Source organism: Hirundo rustica, chromosome 21 (genome assembly GCF_015227805.2).
Source record: "Hirundo rustica isolate bHirRus1 chromosome 21, bHirRus1.pri.v3, whole genome shotgun sequence".
NCBI classification, from domain to species: domain Eukaryota; kingdom Metazoa; phylum Chordata; class Aves; order Passeriformes; family Hirundinidae; genus Hirundo; species Hirundo rustica.
This window is the reverse complement of record NC_053470.1, coordinates 3,801,619-3,824,441: the sequence shown is the minus strand read 5'-3', so window position 1 is coordinate 3,824,441 and position 22,823 is coordinate 3,801,619. Positions and strand designations below refer to the sequence as shown.

The window sequence follows — 22,823 nt, the reverse complement described above, 5'->3', positions numbered from 1 at the left end:
TCACCTCACCCTCACCCCTGCCCTGTGGGTGCCCACAGCTTCGCCTCACCCTCACCCCTGCCCTGTGGGTGCCCACAGCTTCACCTCGCCCCCATCTCTGCTCTGTGGGGCCGCAGCCCCGCACTCACCACAGCGCTTTGAAAGCACCTGTAACACCGAGAAACGCCCCAAGAGATCCCTAAACAAAGCAGAATCATTTACAAACATCGGTGTCCCGAGGCTGCCAGCCCAGGCTGGTGCCGGCAGCGGGGTGAGCGCTGCCCAGGCGCTGTGCGCTGCCCCAGGGGACGCTGCTGAAGGCGCAGCAGCGCGCACCGAGCGTCACCGCAGCGGAGCTCAGCGCTCCTGCCGCACGGGCGTCTGATGATTTTTCTGAGTTCCTGCCGTAGTAATGAGCTTAATCAGCCCATGCAAATCGGCTTCCATTTGAAACCAGCCTTAGCTAATGGAACACGCTCTCAGTGTTTGCCTCCTGGAGTTTTCACGCGGATCGATCTTCCCCGTTTCAGGTGTGGGCAGGGAATGGTTTCGCCTCTCCCGGCGCTGGACCGCAGCGCGGAGCTCAGTGGCAATTTCTCAGCTTCATTTCTCACGTTCTCATTGTTTCCAGAAACAAAGGGAATTAGGCTCTGAAAGCCCCTCTCCTCCGGCAGCCGATTATGTCCTTAGATCACTGCGGCCATTCAGAGGATCATTTGGATAACTGAATTTGCACAATTTAGCCCTTGGTGTCAGCGGCTTCAGCAGGAGAGCCCCTCCACCACGGCCTGTTTTGAATAAGCAAATCAACCACGCACAGGGAGATTCATTTCGTAAAGTGCAAGCGGAAAAAGCAATGCCAGTTCCCATCCGTCCCTGGCTGACATTTTATTTAACAGGTTATTCATTTGCCCCAGTGTCCTCAGCAGCGGCAATAACCACTTCTGCAACCTCCCATAACTCACTGCCAGCTCCTTTCCCAGGCGCCTCTTCCTCCTCCCAGAGGTAATTAGCAATTATGAAGGTGTTACACAGCAACCCACCCCGTGCTGCTCAATGGCACAGCCCCGCTGCTGGCTCCGTGCTCTCCAGAATCAAGTGATAACCCCAAACAAACCTCATCTCTCAGCCTTCACCCTTCCAGGGATGCAGAAGCCTGAGCCCTCTTTAAACCTTTGGGACAGAGGTTGCCCTGAACTCCTGAGAGAGCCTGGGCTGGAGCCCAAACTGACCCATCAGGCTGGTCAGTGCTGCACAGACCTTCCCCGGCTCCACAGACCCTGCACCGGGTGTTTTGGGGCTGGACCCCGAGGTGTGCACAAGGCCACCAGCGAGTGAAACCCCTGGGGGCACACACGGGTCTGCCCCTGGCCACAGCCAGGACCCCTCTGCTGCCCATCCTGCTTCTTTTCTGCTCATCTCCTGATCCACCAGGCTGCACTCGGTGTCCCAGCCCCAGGCAGGGCAGGGGCTGAGAGCAGGTCTCACGATGCTCGATGCTCGCAGACAAAGCCCAGGCAGGACAGATGCTAAGCCTAAATGAGCCTTGCCAAGGGGGAAAAGCCCTCTGGCAGAAGGTAAAGGAGGATGTCTGGAAGGGTGTCTCAGCCCTGCGGAGAAGGGGAAAAGGCTGCAAGGAGCTGCTCCTGGAAAGGGATCGTGGGCATGGAGCAGCCAGCTGCTCTGGGAAACCACAGCCAGCATGGCTCTCCTCACCAACTGCACTGCACTCCTCTTTTTTTTTTTTTTTCCTTCCTCTCTTTTTCTCCAATTTATCTTTTTGACACATTCAATGATGCTTCTGCAAGACTGAAAACAATAGAGACAGAGTTTCAGCCAAGGCAATTTCAGAGCCGAATCAAAGCTAAAATAACCTAGACACAGAGCAGCTGAGCAGAGACAGCGAGGGATGTGTCCCCCCAGCGAGGGGGGACAGAGCCGTGCAGGTGCCCTGTCCCTCTCCACAGCTCCCACTGCCTGCCTGGCACTGAGGACAGCAAGTTCCCACTCAGGAGCTGTGTCTCGATCTCCTGCTTACCTGCCACCCCTTTCTGGCCCTTGTGGCATCATTTCCCCCCTCCCATGGACGCAAGTCCCCACCCCAGTGCAAAGCCAGCCCTGGCAGCTGCAGCTGAGTGAGTACCTGCTTGCCCAGCTCACTGCCTCCGTGCTCCGCATGGCAAGTGCCAGTGTTTGCTGTCCTGACCTTACAGCCCTGCAGAGCTTCCAGGCAGAGATTTTAATCTTTTTTTTTCCCCCCCTCCCTACAAGTGCTACTCTGCTGCTACGTGAAGGAGGTGTGAGGGACAGATGGACAGACACACAGCTGGGGAAGAGAGGGAGGGATGAGCTCATTCTGCCAAGTGAATATTGCAACTGGACTCGTAGCAAGGAACAAGACACAATCCTCAGCATGACTCAGCCTGGAAACACATGCTGCTTCCCAGTCCCTCTGCCAGGACTGGAACATCCCCATTGCTCACCCCACGAGGAAGCAGCCCATGGGAGACAGGCTCTCCACCCCAGCACTCACCCCAAATGCATTTCACAGCCAGGACAGGTAAAGCCCGGCAGCTCCTGGTACCTGGATGGGCTGATCATGCCAAAAGCAGCCAGGCAAAACGGGGGCTGATGCTGTGCAGGGCCAGCTCTGCGTGGCTGACACGCTGCCGGGTGTCTCACAGAGCTCCTGGAAGCAGCTGCCAGAGCCTGTCTGGTTCCAGCTCCCTGCTCCCCAGACACACCGGTAATTCTGCTCCCCTGTGCCACATTTGTTTCTCTCTGAGAGACAGAGGGTTTCAGCGCCGTGAGCCTCAGCGTTCTTGAGGAGCACCAAAAGCAGCAGGCAGAGCAGAGGTGCAGGATCACAGGCATCCCCCGGGGCTGGTCTGTGGGGCCACCTCGTGCCCCAGAATTCCTGCCAGGGCACAGTGGTCCACACAGGGCACTGTTCACATCCTGGGTGAAGTTCAGCAGGCTGGGAAAGGCAGCACTGTGTCCCTCTGCTCCTGCATTTTACTTGTGAAATGCCACATCCATCTCCAGGTTTAACTGTGGGGCTGGCCAGGAGCTGCCTCAAGAGCCTTCTCTGGGCCCCACGTGAGCATCCCCCAGGGGTCAGTGGCTACCCCAGTCCCAAAGAGCCTGTGCCATGCCCTTGGCTCCCCCAGCTTGCCTGGGTGGGTGTGAAACCCCTCGCTGGGGCTGGCAGGCAACGCTCTGCTCACGCCAGAATTTTCTAAGGGAGGTGCTCAGCATCTCCTCCTTGGCTTAGGGGGATGTCAGACCTCCCCTCCTCTCCTCTCTGCCCTCGCCCCAGCTGGCTCCATCCCCCTGAAGGACACATCCCAGTGCCAAGTGACGTGGGCCTGACCATCTGAGGACACTCAAATAAACCCAGAGCCCTTCTCCCTCCTCACACACCGGGGGGAAGCGTTCCCCCTGCTCACGGCCGACGCCGTGACGGCTCTGAAGACGACACGTCAGCCCTGGCTGTCCCGGCAGGACGTGTCAAACTGCCACACGGCATTAGCTGCAGCACATTCCTGCACAACACCCTGCAACCCAGCCTGCAACGGTGGCTGTGGCACCCCTGCAGCGCCACGAGCTGCGTGGGAGCGCTGCCTCCAATGCATCGCCTCTCTGGCCAAGGGCTGCCGGCCACTGCTTTTGGCACCTGGCCTTACTGCATATCTTCTCCTGCAGCAGGACACTCGTGGACCGCTGCCACGGGCTTTGCAGACCCTGACAGGCTGGAACCATCACCTGGCTGCCCTCAGGAGCTGGGGCGGGCACGGGGGGAAGGATGGAGATGGAGGCACCGTGTTACAGCCCCAGCCCACCAGGAGCTACCTGGTGGTGGCATGGAGAGCTTGGTGGGGGCTAGGACATCTCCTCCTGTCCCCTGGGACACAGCCCTGCTCCCCACGTGCTACCAGCCCTGGAGCTGCTGGAGGGTGAAGCACAGATCTGCCCACAGCACCACGACTCTGCCTTTGCCAGGAGACACTGAGGCAAAGCGATTTTGGGGCAGGCTGAACCCTCTGCAGGGCACTGGCAGAGAGCCTCAGGAGAGGGGGCTCAGTCAGCAGAGCAGCAGCGGCTCTCTCATCCACCCTGCCTGCTCACAGCAGCACATTCACACCCAGAGAGCATCACAGAGCGGGGACTGACATCGCTCCTCACCTGCACCAAGAGTCACCTGGAGAGTGACAATTCGCAGCCTCTGGTGGCAGCTCATTAGATGACTTTGTCCCGAGTCCCAAGGAGCGGCAGAGGGAGCTGAACTTGGCCTCAGAGCTCGCTGTCCCTTCCTCTGCCCGCTCAGATCGATGCTCCGAGGCAGCGCCTGGCTCTGGGCAGCTCTGAGGCCGGGGTTAAGCTCTTGGCCACCAGCTGCATTGTAAATAACACCAGAGGCAGCTGCACTTCCTGTAAGATCAGGCCAGGAAGGACTCTACCTGATGCTTAGTTTGCCCAACAGCTCCAAAATCACCTCCCAAGAGTGGAGGAGCCACCAGCCCTTGCTGCCTCCTCGTCAAGTTCCAGACACAGCTTCCCCCATTTCCTACTTCACTGTTCTGATTAAAATCCTTCCGTTAGCCTATCAAAAAGGTAATCAAAACGATAACAACATCAATCAAACACTCTCAGCAGATGAGCCAGTGGGTCCTTCATTCCTGCTGGCTGCCAGCAGCTCGTTGTCATGGGTAGGCAGGATGGACATCCATCCATCTGGGAGAGCTGGAGGCTCACGGGGCAAGGAGCAGGAAGGATTTCAGCTCCCACCCTGGGATGCTCTGGCAGCCTCTCAGCACTCAGCTTGCCGGCAGGGAGCTGCACGGGTGCTGCGGAGAGCCCACAGACTCCCCCTGCTCAACCACCAAACCAATTATTCTCGTGGCAATTAAAAGGGAGGAGAGGCAAAGCCCTCTGACCAGGAGCATCTGCAAATCCTGAGTGGCAGAGGAGGGAGGAGCGGATCCCCCGGAGCCATGGCTCCGTGCCAGCCTGTGCACGCACTGGGGATGGATTACCCAGCAGCATTTCGGCCATGACAGGTGGTACCACAAACCTGCAGGACTGATGAGATGCTCCCAAGATGGTCACCTTTTTACAGCCCCATCAGTCCTGCTGCTGCCGCAGAGCGGTCAGGATATGTTGGAGGCTACAGGCAACACGAAGCTCAGGGTTTGGGGGCAGTTTCCTAATGGTGCCTGGGTCCACTGAGGCAGAGACACGGTGCTGGTGATGGAGATGTGCTTCCCACTCTCCTCAGAGCTGTGCCTGGGGGCATCATTTACAGGATAGGGAGGTCAGAGACTCCTCCACGGACAGACAGGAGCAGGGCTCTGCAGCCAGATCACACAGGGACCGAGACCCACCGGTGTTGTACGTGACAAGCAGGTGATTCCTGGGCAAGCAGCTGGAGCTCAGGCAACAAAAAAGCACCACCTCAACAGCAGAGGGGCCTGCAGGAGCTGTGCTTAGCGCTGCTGGTGCTCAAGGCACTTCCACGAGGTCCCTGCACTGGACAGGCTCCAGGTGAATGAGCAAGTGATGAGAGGCTGTCAGCTCAAACTTCCCCACGTGCCGCTGGCTGGGTGCCAGCACCATTCCTCCTGACCACACGCCTCAGCCCTGCTTTATTGGTGCTGTAAAACCCACACACGCACAGCCAGCATCCCTGCTGACACCTCATTTGCAGGAATACTGCCAGGGGCAGGTAAACACAGGCTAGTCGTTAGCATCAGCAGAGAGGATCTAACTCGGATCTTATCCTGCCCCAACGTGCAGCCGAGGAAAATGTTCCCTTAAAAAGATCTCCTGTGAAGAGCTGGAACAAAGCAAACCCCAGCATCTCCCTCTTACAGAGCCAAGGGATGGGAGCTGAGACTGGAGCATCCAGCTTCTCTCCCACAGCCTTTCTTCCTTCCAGGAGGAACCCACAGCTCTGGAGATGCCCCCACTCCCTCTGCTCTCTTCCTCACCTCAGGCCTGGTTCCCCTCTGGAACTTGAGGATTCTGACTGAGGAAAGAACCTTTTTAAAGCAAAAATAAAAATGAAAAATCAGCCTTTTACTGCCGTTACACATCAGTGGGACCCACGCTGTCCTTTGCTGGCTGTGATTATGCAGACCCCCGTGTGAACCAACCCCCAGGGTCTCTCCCCTGTGTCCCCATCCCAGGTATCTCCTGCCTTCTCAGAAGTGTCCCTCTCATCAGGAGGGTTCCGGCAGGAACAGAGCCAGGGCTCCTCTGCTCAAGGTCTCTGCACAGCCAGTGCAAAGAGAAACCTCGGGAGAGTTGCTCAAAGGTGATGCGGCAGCAGCCAGAAGAATCACCAGCTGCTCCCTGCACTGAATACAATTCCCATTAAAGGGGGAAAAAAAAAGCAAAGCACAAAAACGCTGAAGCGCCTGACAGTATCCTGTGCCTCACCAGGGGCAAGGACCCTTGCAAATCCTCCCTGACACCGAGACCCCAAGCCCAGGAGATGCTCCAGTGCAGCCTCTCCCCTTCCCAGCACCCACCCTGCTCATGGGATGGGCTGGGGGGGCTGCAATGAGAAACCTCCACGGGTTTGGGGGGCTCTGGGGAGCCTCTGAGGCAAAGTGGTGGGTGCAAAGCAGTTGGAAACCTTCCCTACCCCTGGAAGGAATCGAAGGGGGGCTGCAGGGTGTGGGGCAAACAGTGCTGGCACGTCCCAGCATCCCAGGCTGGAGAGCTTGGGAAGAGGGCATGGACTCCATCATACCCAAACACACGGCCCCACACCGCTTCTATGGGGAGGAGGACCAGCAGAGCCCTCACAAGGGGTTGTTAATTGGGTTGTTAATTCTGCTAATGGAAAAGGGAATTAAGGGCTTCCCAGAGGCCAGCGCTGGGACTGGATTTAGCAGCACTGTTCCCTTTGGGGATTGCAAAGACAGTGCAAATTCCCGGGGGATTAAACTTGAAGGGGATATCCAGCTAGCAGCGAGAGAGGAGAGGCCAGCACCAGAGGAGGGATGGCAATTACAGAATCACCTGCCGGGCTTTCAGGACGATGAATGACATGGAATTTTATAGAGATAAACAGAGACTTAACACAGCTGTGGAAACGGTCGGAGCCGGGGCAGGAGCAGCCTGTGCAGTCTGGATGACGGCAGCACAGAAACAAGGCAAGAGAGGAGCTGGGTTGGAAGGGCAGGAGCACCCCGGGAAGAATCCCGGTGCAGGGGGCCAGGGACAGACGCAGGGAAGGAGGCAGGGATGGCTCGCTGAGCGCCGACATCAAGGAGCCTCAGCCCCTGCTTAGCAGTCAGGTCAGGCAGCACCAACGCCGCCCGGGCGCAGAACAGCACACGCTGTTTTCCCTCTTGCAGGGGGGAGCGCAGGGATGGTTTAACCTTTGCACCGCGGGCCGGGCTGGTTCCGTGCCTGTCCCAAACCCGCGGGCAGCACACCTGGGCTTTGCAGGAGCGTAGGGGAACCACAAGAGGAGGAACGGCAGCTTGCGAGGCTGCAGAGAGCTGGCTGCCTGCCATCCTCCAGGGCTGGGCATTTCCCTCGCTCGCTGCCACATCCCAGCCGGCAGCAGCCTGGGAAACACCGGCCTTCGCCGTGTTTCGTTCCAGGGCAGCCTGGGCCGGCTGGGATGGAGCTCACAGCCTGCCCAGCGCCGAGGTCGGGGTGCCGGGGTCCCCGTTCCGGCCGCTGCCACCCGAGACATCCCCAGGGCTCCTTGGAAACGCTGCCAGGGCGGGCGAGGGTGGCTCGCCGGGCACTGGCTGCCACTCGCCCCCCAGAGCTGCAGCGACAGTGACACGGGGCACAGGGTCTCCCCCGGAGCGGCATCTCCCACCGGGCTGGGAGCCGCTAAAGCCCCGCAAAGCCACGGCCAAAGGATGCTTTTCCCACGCCGCGGCGTCAGGGAGGGAAGGAGCAGCTCCTGCGGAGATGGAGCCCCTGTGTCCCACCGCACTGAGGCATCTCCTCCCTCTCGGAGGACTCAGGGCTAAGGGGAAAGCGAGGCACGGCGGGAGGAAGGGACTTGCAGAGGATCGCTGGTGGCGCAGAAGCCCAGGGGCAAAAGGCTCTTGTGATCCTGCTCACCCCGGGGGAGGCATCCCCCCAAAAGCACAGGGCAGCAGCTCAGCCATTCCCCTTTGGAAAACATCTCCCTGCCTGGCCTCGAGGACAGCACAAAGCTCCTCAAAACCCGATGGGATGATAAGCACCTCTTCTGAAAGGGAGCAATTACCACAAAATACTGATTATGCAAATACCTTGGTTACCAAAAACGATGTTCCCTGAATTCTGAGTAGGAAAGAAAAGAGCCGCGGAGAAAATTTGTTTAGCCAAGAGCTGCATCGCATCTATTTAAAGTGCCGAGAGGTGGGGAGGGACCTCCCTGGGCAACGGGGCTTTAGGAAGGCCACCACAGCCTGGTGACCATCACAACAGGGACAGAGATGGTGCGTGGCATCTCCCTTTCCTCCCAGAACACTTCAGAAACATCAGAGGTTCTCACCCCCCTCGCAAGAACAAGGAAACCGAGTCACAGAAGCAGAAGGCACCCGGCCAAGGAGACCCAGAGTGCAGAGAAGAGGCTGAGGTGCTGCCAGGAACAGAGCAGGGTGCCCCAGTGCTCCCCAGGGCCCCACGCTTGCTGCAATCTGGTGGCTTTGTGTGGAGAGAGGCAACAAGAGAATGGCGCTGGGGGAGAAACACCTCTGCAGAACACTCAGAACGGGTGGGGACAGCAGCAGCCACAAGGCTGCTTAGAGTAGGGCACAAGGGGAACCTGTGAGTCTCAATTCGACAGGCAGGGACTGTCCTGGGACAGCACATCCTCCTGGGATGGGGACAGGGGCGTTCCCCAGGCCTGGCACTGCCAGCTGGAGAGGAGCAGGGCGCAGTGTGCCAGCCCACACAGGGCTCAGTGTGCTGTTACCCTGGTTTTATTGAGGGTTTTTTTAAAGCCTTCTACTTGTTCATAAGATAGAGTCAGTTTCTTTCGTTTCTGCACAAGAGCAGCATTTCGCTTTTCTCACACATGGGAACATAAACAAACCTTTTGCTTTCGTTCCCTGTCCTTTGCCTACATATTTCTAGCCTGAAAATAACTTAATTGACAGCTGTTCTGGCCAGTGGGGTGAAAGGTAGTAACCCAAGAAGCCAACCCACAACCAGACCCACAAATGTCTAAAAAATGTAAGAAACAAACAGGCTGCTCGTCCCTACTGAGCTTGAGGAGCAACTCTGCACTGCAGACTTCTTGTCTCCGTGTTATCTGTTTGTGTGATGCTACCACGGTGTGCCACCCCCCTGCACAGCGCCCAGCGGGCCACCCCCCTGCACAGGGCCCAGCGGGCCACCTCCCTGCACAGGGCCCAGCGGGCCACCCCCCCTGCACAGCCCTGGCTCTGCTGCTCCCAGCCTCCACGGGTCAGTCCTGCAGCCTCGAGGGGACTGCACAGCTGCTGCGGCGGTGCCATCCTTGGTGGCACCCGAGCGCCCCGACAGCCAGTTCAGCTTTGGAAGGATTGAGCCCTGACTTGCAGGGATGGAGGGGAGCACACACAACACAAGGGCCATCAGCAGGGGTGGCACCATTCCATGGCTGGCCAGCACCTTTCCCTCAGTGCAAGGTGGGACTAAAAGTGACAGCTGACACGGAACTGCTCTGCCACAACCATGTGGGAACAGCTGCTTCTCACCACGCTGCTGGAGCCACCAGACCCTCCCATGGGTTTGAGCTGCCAGCACATTTCCCCCTGCCCTAAGCACCTCACCTGCCCGGCAGGAGCCACGCTCCGTGTCTCACTGACGTGGCACGGGGAGGAAGGACAGCTCATGACGCAGGAAATGCCAGCAGAGCCAGCCATGAGATGCTGTTTCCTGTCCTCATGGAGCTCGGGAGCCATAAATCAGCGGGAATGCTTTTTGCACCGCTGCCAGGCAGATTTATGACGGCACAGGCGCTGCTGTGCTGGTCCCAGCAGCCCCTCCTGTGGCAGGAGCCAGTCCCCAGCACCAGTGTCTCCGTGGGCAGCTCCTGCCACTGTCACCCACCAGCGGGAGGTGACACCCAGCACCTCACCCACTATTCCAGGGCAGCTGGGGACCCAGGTTTTGCCATGTTGGTGCTGCTGGAGCCCCAGAGGGGATGCTGTACTGCAGCACACAGCCAGCCCACCTGCCCCTGACGGCCTGGCTGTCCCAGCACATGGGATCCCGTGCCGCAAGGCAGCCCCCAGTCCTGCAGAGCGACCTCATCATCCCTCCTCTTGTCACAGCCCCTCTCTTTGGGCACCTTCCCGGCTCAGCCCGCTTGCAGGCAGCCCTGTGCAGCTCTGGCACACACCAGGAGTACCTCATACATGGCATCCATCCCTTGCCCAGGAGTTACGTGGTTCCCAGGGCTGCTGCCCTGCCCTAGGTGGCCACCCTGGGGGCTCTGGTAAGAAGAGCTCAGCCCAAACCACAACACAGACGAGCTGCCAAGTCACCCTTTCTCCATTTCCAGGGTGAAACGCCTGCCTGAGACACAAGCTCTCTGGGGCAGGGACAACACCTTTGCCTCCTCTCCATCTGCCCCAGTGCTGTCATTGTCGAGATGGCCACAGCACTCAAGAGTGCTCCTTTAAAAACTTCAGGGGGCCTCAAGCACCAGTCCCATGTTATCTAAAAGCCTTTCATACCTTTTCTATGTTGCAGCCCCATGAGTTGCTCCACACAGCTCTGGCTCTTCCTTTGCTTCTTCCTCCTTCCTTCTGCATTTCCAGCTTGCTCCTTCCTGTCCCTGGCACAGCCACCTTACCCTGTCTGTCGCTTGTACCATGTCTGACCCTTTCTGTCCCTTGCACGACCTCCCGTCCCTTCCTCCTCACAACAGCTCCGGCAAACTCCAACTGACTCCTCTCCCCGCTAATTCACTCTTTTATCACCCACAGCTGCGAGGGCTGGGCTGTTCCCACTCTTTGATAATTAACACAGCTGCAGTGTATGGGGGGCAAGATTGCCTTCAGCACCATCTCTACCTCTCTTCCCACACCCCAGCGCCCAGCTGAAGAGCTGGCAGCACAGCAGAGCCCGTGGCAGCAGCAGGGGAAGCAGAGCTGTGAGCTGTGGCCGTGCCAGGCCAGCGCTTGTGGCACGACCGATGGCAGGAGGATGTCGGCGACGCCACTCCAGCTGCCCTTCCCACATCTCCTCCAGCTCTGCTCCTTTCCATAACTCCAATTAATATCACAGATCTCTATCAGGAGTCTTTTCAGACCGGCAGCCTCCGAGTTGCTTGGAAACTGTTTGCTGCCAGGAGGGCTCGGCGCCAGCCCTGCCACTTCCCAGGGCTGCCACCAAGGAACCTGGTGGAACAACCACGCTCCGTTCCCTGGCATGTGCCAGGAGCAGGAGGGAGCAGCTCTGACACGTGCCAGGGATGAGAGAGCCCGGAAAGGCTCGAGGGCTGCCAGGCTTGGTTTAGGACTTGGAGATCCAAAGGCTCCAAGCTAAGGCTTCAAAATGTTCCCAGCCCGAGGGTGAAGGAGAGTTTCCAGAAAAACATTCGTGGAAGAACGTGCTCAGCCTCGCAAGATTTATTCGGCCAAGTCTGGGCACTGAATTCAATCCTAAAGAAGTGAGAAAGAGGGTTTTGCTTTATGGGCAAAGTATTGGTGTGGGCTTATTGGTGAAGTCACTGAGATCTCCACAATACTCTGAATAATCAGGTATCTCTTCCAATTTACAGTGTAACATAAAGTGCTGCTACAGTTTTGGAGACAGTACTTTTTTTATACTATAGCAATGACAAAAACCATATTTTGCTGCAGGAATGGCAGCGTAAGTATATTCATCCATTCATCCATTTATCCATCGGCCAGGATTCTGTGGTATGCTTTCCTCTCTAATGGCTGTACAAGCATCCATCCATCCATCCCAGATTTACACCCAGATTTCCATACTTTTGCTTCGAAATTTGCATAATATGCGAAGATTTCTATATATATATAAAAAAGGAGAAGAGCACGGACCCGCTCCTGCCGAACCCGCCGCTGGAATTCAGCGCTGCTCCGTCTCGCACTGCTCGTGTTTCCCCACAGTGACAGCGCTCCGGGGATCCTGGGGCTGCCTCGGGGATCCCACCCTTGAGCTCAGCACTCCCAGGGAGAAGGAAAGCTGAAGGGGAGGATGAGGATGAGGATGAGGACTCCAGGGCCAGCTCAGCACAGGAATCCCCAAGGAGCAAAAACGAGATGGGAGCAGGTTCTGCCAGTGCTGGTGAAAGGCATCTCCAACACCATCCCACCTGACAGCTTCCTCCATCGCCCCAGAGAAGCGCTGCCTTTTCTTCTTGGGGAAAAAAATGTCGTGGAATTAGGAGTCTGATTGATATGAATATGTAACAACGCCGCTTTATTAATAGCAGCTGCATTATCAGTTTGCTCCCTGCTATTGGCAGGAGATCTGGGACAATATGTGGCTTGAAAACTAAAGAGAAACGCGGCCCGCAAAGGCAGCGCCTGCGAGATCATTCCATTCCCTTTTCCCGTGGAGCTGCCCGGGGTGACATGGATGCATCGCATCGCTCTTCCTGCCTGGTCACGGGAGCAGGCACCGGGTGTGCACGGTCCTGAACACACCCTGCAAGAGGAATTTGCATTCAGGGCCCCCAGCACAGGCAGGAGACGCCCCTCCAAGCCAGGGGCCACCAGGGCCAGCTTTAACCTCTGCAAATCCAGGTCATTTGGTGCAGAGCATCGTGCAAATCTCCCTGGCACGGGTCATAAACCCCTTCGCAGTTTGCTTTCCTCACTCCCCCCCATCACCACCCTGGAGGCTTAAATGAAAACAAGATTACAAAGGAGATTGGATTGGACATATATCTGGTGTGCTATTTTAGCTGTAAATTATGCCAGCTTCATAAAACCCCAACTGTTCTTTCCCGAGATCCCCGCGTAGATTGGCTGGCGAAGATCGAGCAGCCGGCGCTGGCTGCGGGCAGGCATTGTCTAGAAAAACGCTGAGAGGGCCCAAACAGGAGCAAGATCTTACAGTGCTACATATCCACACACATTTCTGTGCATGGAGACACAGGCACGACAGCCCAGAACTCCCCGTGCCCACTGCTCAGCCAGTGACACGCACAGACGTCCCACAAACCAGGCTCGGGCGAGCCGACCCTACAGATCATCTGCGCTGTTTCAGCTGCCTGTGACAACGCTGCTGACACTTTCCTCAGCCTTAGCTGATCCCAGGAGAGAGCAGAGCATCAGGCAGCCGGGTCCAAAGCAAGGCTGGGTGTCAGGCATGGGACACGGGGCCGTGCTCTGTCACAGGGTGAGCTGGCACATGTGGAGGGGAGCAAGGCTGGCTGCTGCGGCAGCCACAGGGCTCCCAGCCCCGAGCAGAGCTGGGCAACAGGGCTCTGCAGCACCGAAGCAAAACCGCCACAGCCCGAATTTTGCTACGGCAAAGCCGGCGGGAAGTTTTGCAATTCTTCTCACGAGCATCGCTGCACCTTGGCTGTGCTCCATGACCCTGGAGGACAGAGCAGCCAGGGCTCCCAGCGCACTGGTGCTGCACAAAAGGACGGACACAGCTCTGGTCACGCTCAGCTCCAGCTCCCAGCCCTCTCCTGTGTCCCACGCAATGGAGCCATGTGCAGCGCAGGCGCCTTGGCAAGCAGGGCCTTGAGCAGCGAGCCAGGACCTGGCTGCCACCTCCCAGGGACAAGAGACACCCTGAGCCACGAGGGGACGGAGCCAGTGATGCCCCACAGCCCACGGGAATCCTCCTCCACCTGGAGGGAGACAGCTCGAGAGCAGCAGCGCGCTTTGCCTTTCCTGAGCAGGCATGGCAGCGAGCTGTCCTCCCTGCCACACTGCCACGGCTCCACCTGCTCAGAGCTCAGCCAGGTGCCACCACAGCCCCCTCACAGCCTGCACCGCCAGCCCAGAGCTGGACACGACCTCACTGCTGTCAACTGCCAGCGCATGGCTGCCCTCCTGCCCTAGGAAGATTGAGGCCAGCGTGTCCCTGTCCACCCTGATACGTGTTTGTAGCATCTCTTCCCTTCCACAGCCTTGGTTTACAGAGAGGGACGAGGCCTGAGCCTGAGCTGGACACAAGGCGCTGCCCTCCCTGGCAGGAGGGGTCCAGCCTGTCTCAGCCACCCTCCTCTCCACCCAGCCCCTCTGGGCGCTGCTACAGCAGACTGAATTCTGCACACCTGCCCCAAGCCTGAAGAATCCCTGCGGGGTCGGTGACCTTTGAGGAGAGCACACAGTTGGTGGGCAGGCATCTGCTCATCCTCTCCAAAGGCAGAGACCAGAATCCCTGCGAGGGCAGAGGCAAAGCAAGCTGGCAGAGGTGCTGCATCACAGTGCCACGTGTCAGGAGGAAAGGGACACACGCCCAAGAGTGGTCAAGGCAGCGCAGTACTGCTGCTCAAATGTGAAAGGCCCAGAACCAAAGACCCCGGGGTGCCTCACCTTGCTCTCCAGTGAGAGCTGCATCTGCCTCACGTGGACTCACACGTGTGTTCCCACCTGCAGCAAACCATCCCTGCGCGTCCCCCCTCTGTGCCATTCCCCACCGGGAGCTGGCACAGGGCTCGCCCGCGTGCCTACGTATCTATTGATACAAAACCAGGCTTCCTGGGCAATCAATAATGCTATTTAAGAGATAAGCCTTGCTATTGACTGGCTGTTGAGCCCAGCTCCTGCTTAATTTGAACGAGAGGGAGAACGACGAGGGAGCTCCGACGTGTTCCCAGCGTCCGTGTGCCCGCCGAGGCTGGGCAGGCAGGGCTGGAGGGCTCAGGGCTGCAGGAATGGCAAGGCAGAAGCACAGTGATTTTTCCACAGCGGAGGATCCGTGCACTCTTAGGGAGTGAGTGCCCATCTGTGGATGCCTGTGAGCGCTGGCAGTGCCCAGCAGGAATTAAAGCCATGGTGATCCCCCGGTGCGGCTGTGGCTGCAGCAGATTTGAGGCTCGTCTAGCACCCCACACCCAGCCGTGGTGTTCTGATCATCACTTCAAGTGGCATGAGAGAGCTCCTTGAGTGCCAGGCCCTGAAAGGCAGCTCCTGGCCATGATGCCTGTCCTGGCTGTAGAAGTCTCTGCTCTGGTACGTTAGGGCCACCCCCAGCCCCCTCCTGGCTCTCCATTTTCAGGGAACACGATTCCCACCAGAACAGGTGAGGGCAGAGGGTGAGCAGAGCTCACCCAGCCTCACAGGAGCTGTGAAGCAGCTATCCCTCTCTGCCCTGTGGAGGACAGCCAGCCAGAAGCATTAATATCCAGCCAGATCAGAGATTTCCAGCCCTCCAAGAAGCGGGGAGCTGAGCACACCCCCAGAAGGAGCCAGAGGAGAAGAAAGACTCTGCTTTAGGTGGATCGAGTGGAAAAAGGTGCGTCCTTCAACAAGCCAGAGGCATCTCCCAGCTCACAGTGCCCAAGGCCACTGCTCAGATCAGCTGTGTGACTTGATGGTGCCATTTTTCCTTCCATGTGCTTCTTCCAAGTGCTTCTCCCTGGCTGATGTGCATCCATGTCTCTGTCCCCGGCTTTCAAAGCTGGAGCAGCCCAAAAAAGGAGCACACCCAAAAAAGCCCTGCTCTGGAAGGGAGCAAAAGGCCCCATTACATCAGCTCATCTCCCTCCTCCCACTGCAGCCTCTGAGACAACACCAAGGGATGTCCTGGGAGAGGAAGGTGGCATCAGAAAGCACCTCAGCCCTGGGAGATTTGGGCTGGTTTCTGCCCCATGGAGGAGAGATGGGAGCAGCTTTGCTGCCCCAGTGATGATGGGGTGACGCATGGAAGACCCTCCGATGATCTGAGCCATGTTCCAGCCAGGCTAGAGACTCCTCAAGGCAGCACCCACCTTGGCCTTTATCTAAACATTTTTCATGACAAAACCATGGAGCCTGAGTGCTGGAGCTGTCCCGGCAAAGGACACAGAACTCATGGGCATGAATCAGGAGAGAGGCTTGCTGCTGACTTCAGTGGGAGGGAGGAAGGACCTGTGCTAGGGCAAAGCTGAGGACTTGAGGCTTCATCCTTCGGTGTCAGGGTGCAGCCACCAAGCAAACAATAAAAGCACCTTCCTGCTATCCTGGGGCTGGGATTGGAGGTAAAATCCCAGCTCTGCAGATCCATGGGCAAGTCCCAGAGCTCTGCTCAGCCCCAGCATCGCATGTCAGCTCCCAGGAGCTCGGGTGGTGAACAGGAAGGTGGCTGATGCAAACAGCATCTTCTCTCCTGACCTCTTCCCACTCAGGGACTTTTCCTGACAGGAAAAGCACTAGACAGGGCTTTACGCTTTTCAGTTCCTGTTCAAAGCTCAGACTGGCTTGGTCTGATGCAGAAATGTGTTCCAAGGCTCACTACAACCTCACTGCTAACTGTAAGCATGTAGCTGCCCTCCTGCCCTAGGAAGATTGAGGCCAGCAGGTCCCTGTCCACCCTGATACGTGTTTGTAGCACCTCTTCCCTTCCCCAGCCCTATCTGCAGCACCCCTTGGTTTACAGAGAGGTGCCAGGCCTGAGCCCACCTTGGTTCCATCCCCAATGTGCAAAAGGGGAATTATGTTTGCATCTGCTCCATCCTTGACAACTGATCCCAATTCCCTAGAGCTGATGGAGCTTCCTGGGCAGCCGAGGGAGCTGCTGGCAGCAGCGCTGGCCCCCGGGGACGGCACCAGGGATTCACACCAGGACAAGCCACAGCAGCTCCTGCAGGGCCAGCGCTTGGTGCCAGCAGTGCTGAAGCCCTGGGAAGGGGCAGACACGCTCCAGCCTGTGGGATCCTGCTGGCTCAGTGCCATCCATGGTGGAGCACCCAACCAGCAGCACCCCGTGACCCCTCACGGGCTGCAGCGACGCCGAAGCTGTGCCTTCCAAAGCAGAGGCGCAGCACAGCAGCTGTTGCCATGCCAATCAAGTGGGCAGCTGGCAGGCGGAACCGTCAAAGCAGGAGAGCAGCCACGCTGCCAAGCCATGCCAGGGTGTCCCAGGGGGCCCATTCCCCCCACGGGCTCCTGCAGCGGCATCGCAGAGCCCGGGGAGCTCAGCTGCTCTCAGCACCAAGCACTCAGTGCGGGCACACAGCGCCCAGAGCCCAGCCCGCAGCCCTGCGCTGTCACAGCACAGCTCCAGCCACGAGCTGTTGACACACAGGGGCAAAGGCTGGTCCCCACTGTCCCGGTGGCTGCGAGGTGACAGCCACAGCGCAAGGAGACAGCGACATGGGCGGAGAAATGCAAGAGAAAGTTCAGCACCACGGGGGTCCTCGGCTAGCAGCCAGAGCCACAGGCTGGTGCTCTAAGGCACAGGGACAGGGCACTGCCTGGGCAGGGACGACCACGGGAGATGCAGGAGCCAAAAAATCTCCAACGTGTGATGAATGAAAACATGGGATGCTGTTCTGTTTGCTGCTCAGGTGCAGCGTGAACTCCTCACTGCAGGACAACATGGATGCCAGCATCTCACCGGCGGGTATGGAGCGCTGCTAAAGCCGGGGAGCACCCTGCCAGGGTCTGTGCCCCGAGGAGAGGCAGGGCCAGCCCTGCCCTGCACTCAGCACCTGCCTCCCCCAAAGATGGGCCACAGGCTCAGCTTCCCTCGGGCCTCACCCTGAACCACTCTGCCCTCGAGGCAGCCTCACGCCAGCAGAGGTTCTCACACACAGGAACACACGTCCCTGGTGCAAACCAGCTTTTCTCTGCTCGACCTCTCCCTTGTGGACACGGGGAAACTGAGGCACTGGAAGGCTGAAGGTGGCACACAGCCCACTGGCTGTCAGCAGAGAAGAGAAGGGTGAGAACGTTTTCAAGCTGCACTTCCTCAAAAGCAAGCAACGTCTCTCTACCAGTTTTGCTGCCGACAAGGAGAAAAACTCATCCCATCCAAACGGCTCTAAAATAGGAAAGCGAGGGGAAAAAAAACAAAAAACCCAAACCCAAACAAGCCTCAAGCCAGAAGCCAAGTGCATTTGTCTCTGTTCTTTCAGCTCAGTCAGCCACGCTTCATGATGGCAACTGCCATGACACCAGCCTAACAGCGAGAACATTGTCACCCAGGAGCACGCCAAGGTGACCCGAGGGGGTAGCGCTGGAGCTCCCTGCCCCGAACCCCTTCCTCTGCTCAGCCTTCCCTGCCCAGGGCCCCGCGATGGGGAAAGCCATCTCTTTAGGCGCTCTGCTCAGCTGCACCGATCCGACCCACACCACGCCAGCCCCTCCAGCCAGATCCCTCCTCCCGTGCGCCTCGGCGCGTACCCTCCGCGGATGCACCGTGCGAGGGGCAGCCACGGGGAGACGGGGCAGGAGCGGGGCACCCCATCACCACCCCGGCAGCAGCAGCAGCAGCAGGCCACAGGCACACCTCCAGCTGGCTGAGCTCGCAGCGGAGGACCAGACAGAGCTCCGCTCCCGCTCCTCCACGCCAGCGCCCGGGGAGCCGGGCATCCCTTGTGACACGCCGCGGGAGAAGCGGAGCGCTGGGACTCCGGGTGGCGCCGGGGAAGGAGGCGGCAGCTGCCCGGCTCTCCCGGTCCCCTCGGTGCCGCCGGAGCATCCCGGGGCAGCCGGCGAACTCCCGGCGCGGCACCGACGGGCATCGCGGCGGGCACCCGGCGAGGGCTCACCTGCGCTCCGCCGCCGCCGCTCCCTCAGGAAGCCCCGCGGGCGAGGCTGGCGGCGGGCGGGCAGGGCAGGGCAGGGCTCCCGCAGCCCCCCGCCGCCGCCGCCCCCATGGCCGGCCGCGCTCAGCGCTCGGACGGGGCCCGCCGCCTCCGCCGCTGCTGCCGCCGCCCCGCAGCGCTCGCCCCCGCCATGCCGGCCCTGCCCGGCCCGAGCCCGGCCCGAGACCCGGCCCTCCGCAAGATCCGTGCCCGCTGGTGCGCGGCTCTGCGGGGCGAGGTTCGGGCGGCGGCATCGGCGGGGCGGAGCGGGGCGGGAACGCGGGCGGGCGGAGGCGGGCCGGAGCCCCCCTGACCCCGGGGGCTGTCGGAGCCCGGCCGTCCCCCCTCCCGCTGTCCCCTGCCCCGGGGGTCTGCGGAGCCCCGGCCGCCCCCCTCCGCGTCCCTGCCCCGGGGGCTGGCGGAGCCCGGCCGCCTCCTCCCGCTTCCCTGCCCCGGGGGGCTGCGGAGCCCGGCCGGCCCCTCCGCGTCCCTGCCCCGGGGGCCCTGCGGAGCCCGGCCGCCTCCTCCGCGGCCCTGCCACCGGGGGCTTGCGGAGCCCGGCCGCCCCCTTCCGCGTCCCTGCCCCCGGGCTGCGGACAGGCGCTCTCGGCGGTGGTACCGGTGGGTAGCGGAGGGTAGCGGAGGGCAGCGGTCGCAGGAGCCCCTCGCCCATCTCCTCACGCCCCGGCGTTTCTCCAGTGTCTCCCTCCGTGTGTCCCCGCTGCAGCCCCGCGCCGCTGGAGCCGGCCCGGCGGGCGGGCACGGCAAAGCCCCGCACATCCCGTGCCCCTTCCCGGCGGCCGGGTGCCCTCCCCGCCCTGCCCTGCCGCGGAAGGGGCTCCTTCCCCGGGCAGCCGCCAGTTTCGGGCCCTCCCTGCGAGCCCCTCCGCCTGTGGCACTTCTCTTCGGATGCCGCTTTGCCGTGTTGTCATCGCATCGCTGAACGCCATGAAACCCTTCTGCAGCGCTTCGTTAGTTACCTTTAGACATTATATGATGCGCAAACATTGTCACCTTACTCTTGATCCCCTTTTTCCAAAGGCACGGGAATGTCTGCCTGCCCGTCCATAGGTAACTCCATGGTAACCACCCTCCCAATCTTGGCGGGGAAAAAAAAAAAAAATCAACAAAATCTCTTAAGGAAACGACATTATCGATGCATGAAAGGAGGCTTGTGTGCGTTTCTTACAAATAGATTGAGAGGCACGGGCTGGGAGGTAGGTTACCATGGAATTGGGGAATTCAAGTGCACTATTAGCTGGCTAACACACTCGAGAACGAATAATAGATTTGCAAGCCACGAATTCCTCCTTTGAAAATACGCCTGACTTCCATCATATGACTTTCCACGTCTTCCCATTCTACTCTTTATCAGAGCTTCAAGCAACTCATCTGCTCTGTGCAGAAGTTGGACTCGGATGCAGTTTCCTGGCTCTAAGCTTTGACAGAAGTTGCAGTCACAATTGCTGCCTTCTGTCTCCCTGATCTCAGTGCTCATCCCAGGAGCAGGGCACCCAGCCCCATTGGTAGCTCAGTAACTCCACGCTGCTCCTTTCTCCAAAGCCTGCAGGGAAATCCTGCCAGGCCCTGACAAGCTCTCGCTCTCCGTCTCATCGGTATTTTCCAAAAGCATTTTCTGACACTTCAGTTTAGTAGAGTTCTTTAGATTTATCTGCTATAGGAAAGGGCAGATTACGTGAATTTTTCAGCATTGTCCGTGGCAGATCCTGATGTAAATTGATTCATTTTGGTTTTATGTGGTGCCCTAATGTCAGAGCTTTTTCCGGCCACAGAAGCACAAGAATCCAGCACAGCACTGGCTGCCTTTCTTGTAACGACCTGGCATAGTCTTCATTATATGTTCTTATGCTTTCAGCGTGTCACACTTTAAAACTTGTCTCACCCCAAATCTATATCCTCTCCTGTTTTCCCCGTTTGATACAGCGTGCACCTTTTAAGGTCGTCTGTTTACATGCCTCATTTACCTATCTGTTTTAAACCTGTGTCCATCTTTTGGCCCTTTACAGATACAGCTATGAGCTTCAAAAGAATGTTTCCAGAATGAAGATTGAGAAGATGCAGCAAAGCCCAAATGCTTTTCTAGATTTCATAAATCAGAATTTATTCCACAAAATAAAATGCCCCTCTCTCTGCACGCCCGTACACGAAGACAGCCCCCACAAAACAGATCCCGTTCCTTGCTGAGTTTGAGGATTTTTTTGTTTGTGCCCAGCTGCTTACACACACCTGTCAGATTTTCTTTCTTTATCTCTGGATGCTGGTATAGAGCCTGCTTAAAGGCAGGAGGCGAGCGTCTCTGAGCAGCAGCATCATCTGCGAGAGTTTTACTCTTTCAGCTGCGTTTTTGGCAATGCTTCCTTGTTTTTTCATAGCTTATTTGCCAGACGACTGTTCTGCAGTTGGTGTTGGGTGAGAGTTGGGAAGCAGTGGGAAACTGTAACATGAACAACTTGCTCCCTTATCCTGTGCGCTTCCCGCCGGGGAAACACAAATTTACTCCCCTTTCCCTGGGCACCTGAATCGTTCCTTCGTGGTTATGTGTTGCTCTCTTCAAATGTTTTAAGGCTCCCTGCCTGCTACAGGGAGGAGAGGGTGAGAGTTTCACTGCAGCGCTGGGAGAGCCTCACACGGGAGTCTGCTGCGGGGTTTGGTAGTCAGAAAGAGCAGCAGAATGGAGGTGAGACCAAGACAGCAGAATTACACCACAGAGCTCATGGAAAGCAAGGCATTGCTCATGGAAATCAAGGCGTTCAGATATTGGCATTCTCAACCTTGGCACCTGTTTATTGCCCCAGCTCCCTGCCTGCATGATAAATCCCTCCATGGTGGAGGATTCTTCCACCTTGGGGCTGGAAGAGCTGGTGGCAGCAGGATTATGAGTCTGGGCTGTGCAGGGAACCTCAAGTCTTGGGTGCTCTCTGCCAGTGTGGATCAAAGGACGCCCAAGAGGCTGAAAGAAAGGTTGTGCTGGGGTCAGAGTGGCCTTTGCCTGTCGCAGGAGGATTTTAGCTGTGCTCCCAAGGGGGGTGTGGGTGTAACCCCACCCAGGAAAGCCGCTCCACTGAGGCTGGCTCTGGCAGGAGGGGCCCTGGCTCCTTCAAGCACCTCTGGCACAAGAGGTCATCAGCGTTTGTGGGTTTTCACCTTTCCGCAAGAAACAAACTTCCACAGGGCTCCTGTTCTCTGAAGAAATGAGCAGTCATTGCTCCCTTGGTGCTGGAGGTAAAGGAAGATGGCACCAGCACGTGGCAGAGGTGTCATGGAGCCAGTCAATACACACAGGCACTGATCAAACCAGTGATGCTGCAAGAACACCCTCACTGCCCCGGGAGCAGCACCCACGGAGCAGACCAGTGGAGAAGGCGGGGAGCACGTGGGAGTCACGCTGGTGTAAGGTGGACAGATGAGAAGCGGATCTGTGCGTATCTGCCTTTGCCTCCTTCCACAAGAAAAGCTGAGCAGACCCCTCCCACTCTGTCCCTCACTCCAAGTCAGAGGAGTAGGAGAAATCACGACTACCTGATGCCTGCTTGGCAGTTATCATGAAACAAGGCTGGCAGCTGCCAAGCCAGATCCCTGTCGCCTGGTTAGAGCTGCGCTGTCGCAGGGCAGGACTCCTGCACACACCTCAGGCCCAGCCCCACCTGCCCCAAGGCTGAAGAGTCCTCAGACTCCAAAGCATATGAAGAGCTTCTTCCGCAAGGCAGAATTGCTGGATTTGGGGACCAACATTCAACCCCAACGGTGTCGGGAGCTGCAGCGGGGAGGAAACTCACATCTCCTCGCAGCTCAGTGTGAAAGTCAGCCTGTTGTTGGGGCGGTGGTTCAGAGTTCCTCCTGCTGGGCGTTGAGGGAGGGCTGTTGTGGAGTAAACATCACATTAAGTCAAAGAAAAAAAAAAATAAGGCGCGCAAAGCCCAGTGGGGTGGGAGGCAAGCAGCTCTATCAACGCTCGAGAGTGAGCGGTTTATATAATCAACAGCAGCTGGGAGGAGAGCGGCAGCACGAGGGGGCAGAGCGGGGAGCAGTGGGAAAACACTGCCTTTTCCAAAGGGTTCATCACCAGCAGGCAGGACAGGCTGGCACCTGCAGGTATTTCAGTGGACATCATGGAATACCCTGAGCTGGAAGGGACCCATGAGGAGCA

The 22,823-nt window shown here is 58.4% G+C and overlaps 1 protein-coding gene across 4 annotated transcripts in view; it reads right to left on the bottom strand.

Annotated features, from left to right (window-relative positions):
- Positions 1–18,686, bottom strand: part of FRMPD3 (FERM and PDZ domain containing 3) — a 59,676-nt gene extending 40,990 nt beyond the window's left edge. For 2 of the 4 annotated variants that reach the window (XM_040083896.2, XM_040083901.2), the window contains exon 1: positions 18,620–18,686. The gene's annotated coding sequence lies outside the window, so the exon portion shown is untranslated. The remainder of the gene's footprint in view (positions 1–18,619) is intronic. The other 2 variants (XM_040083894.2, XM_040083899.2) reach the window with 1 other exon arrangement.
- Between the last annotated feature and the right edge of the window lie 4,137 nt (positions 18,687–22,823).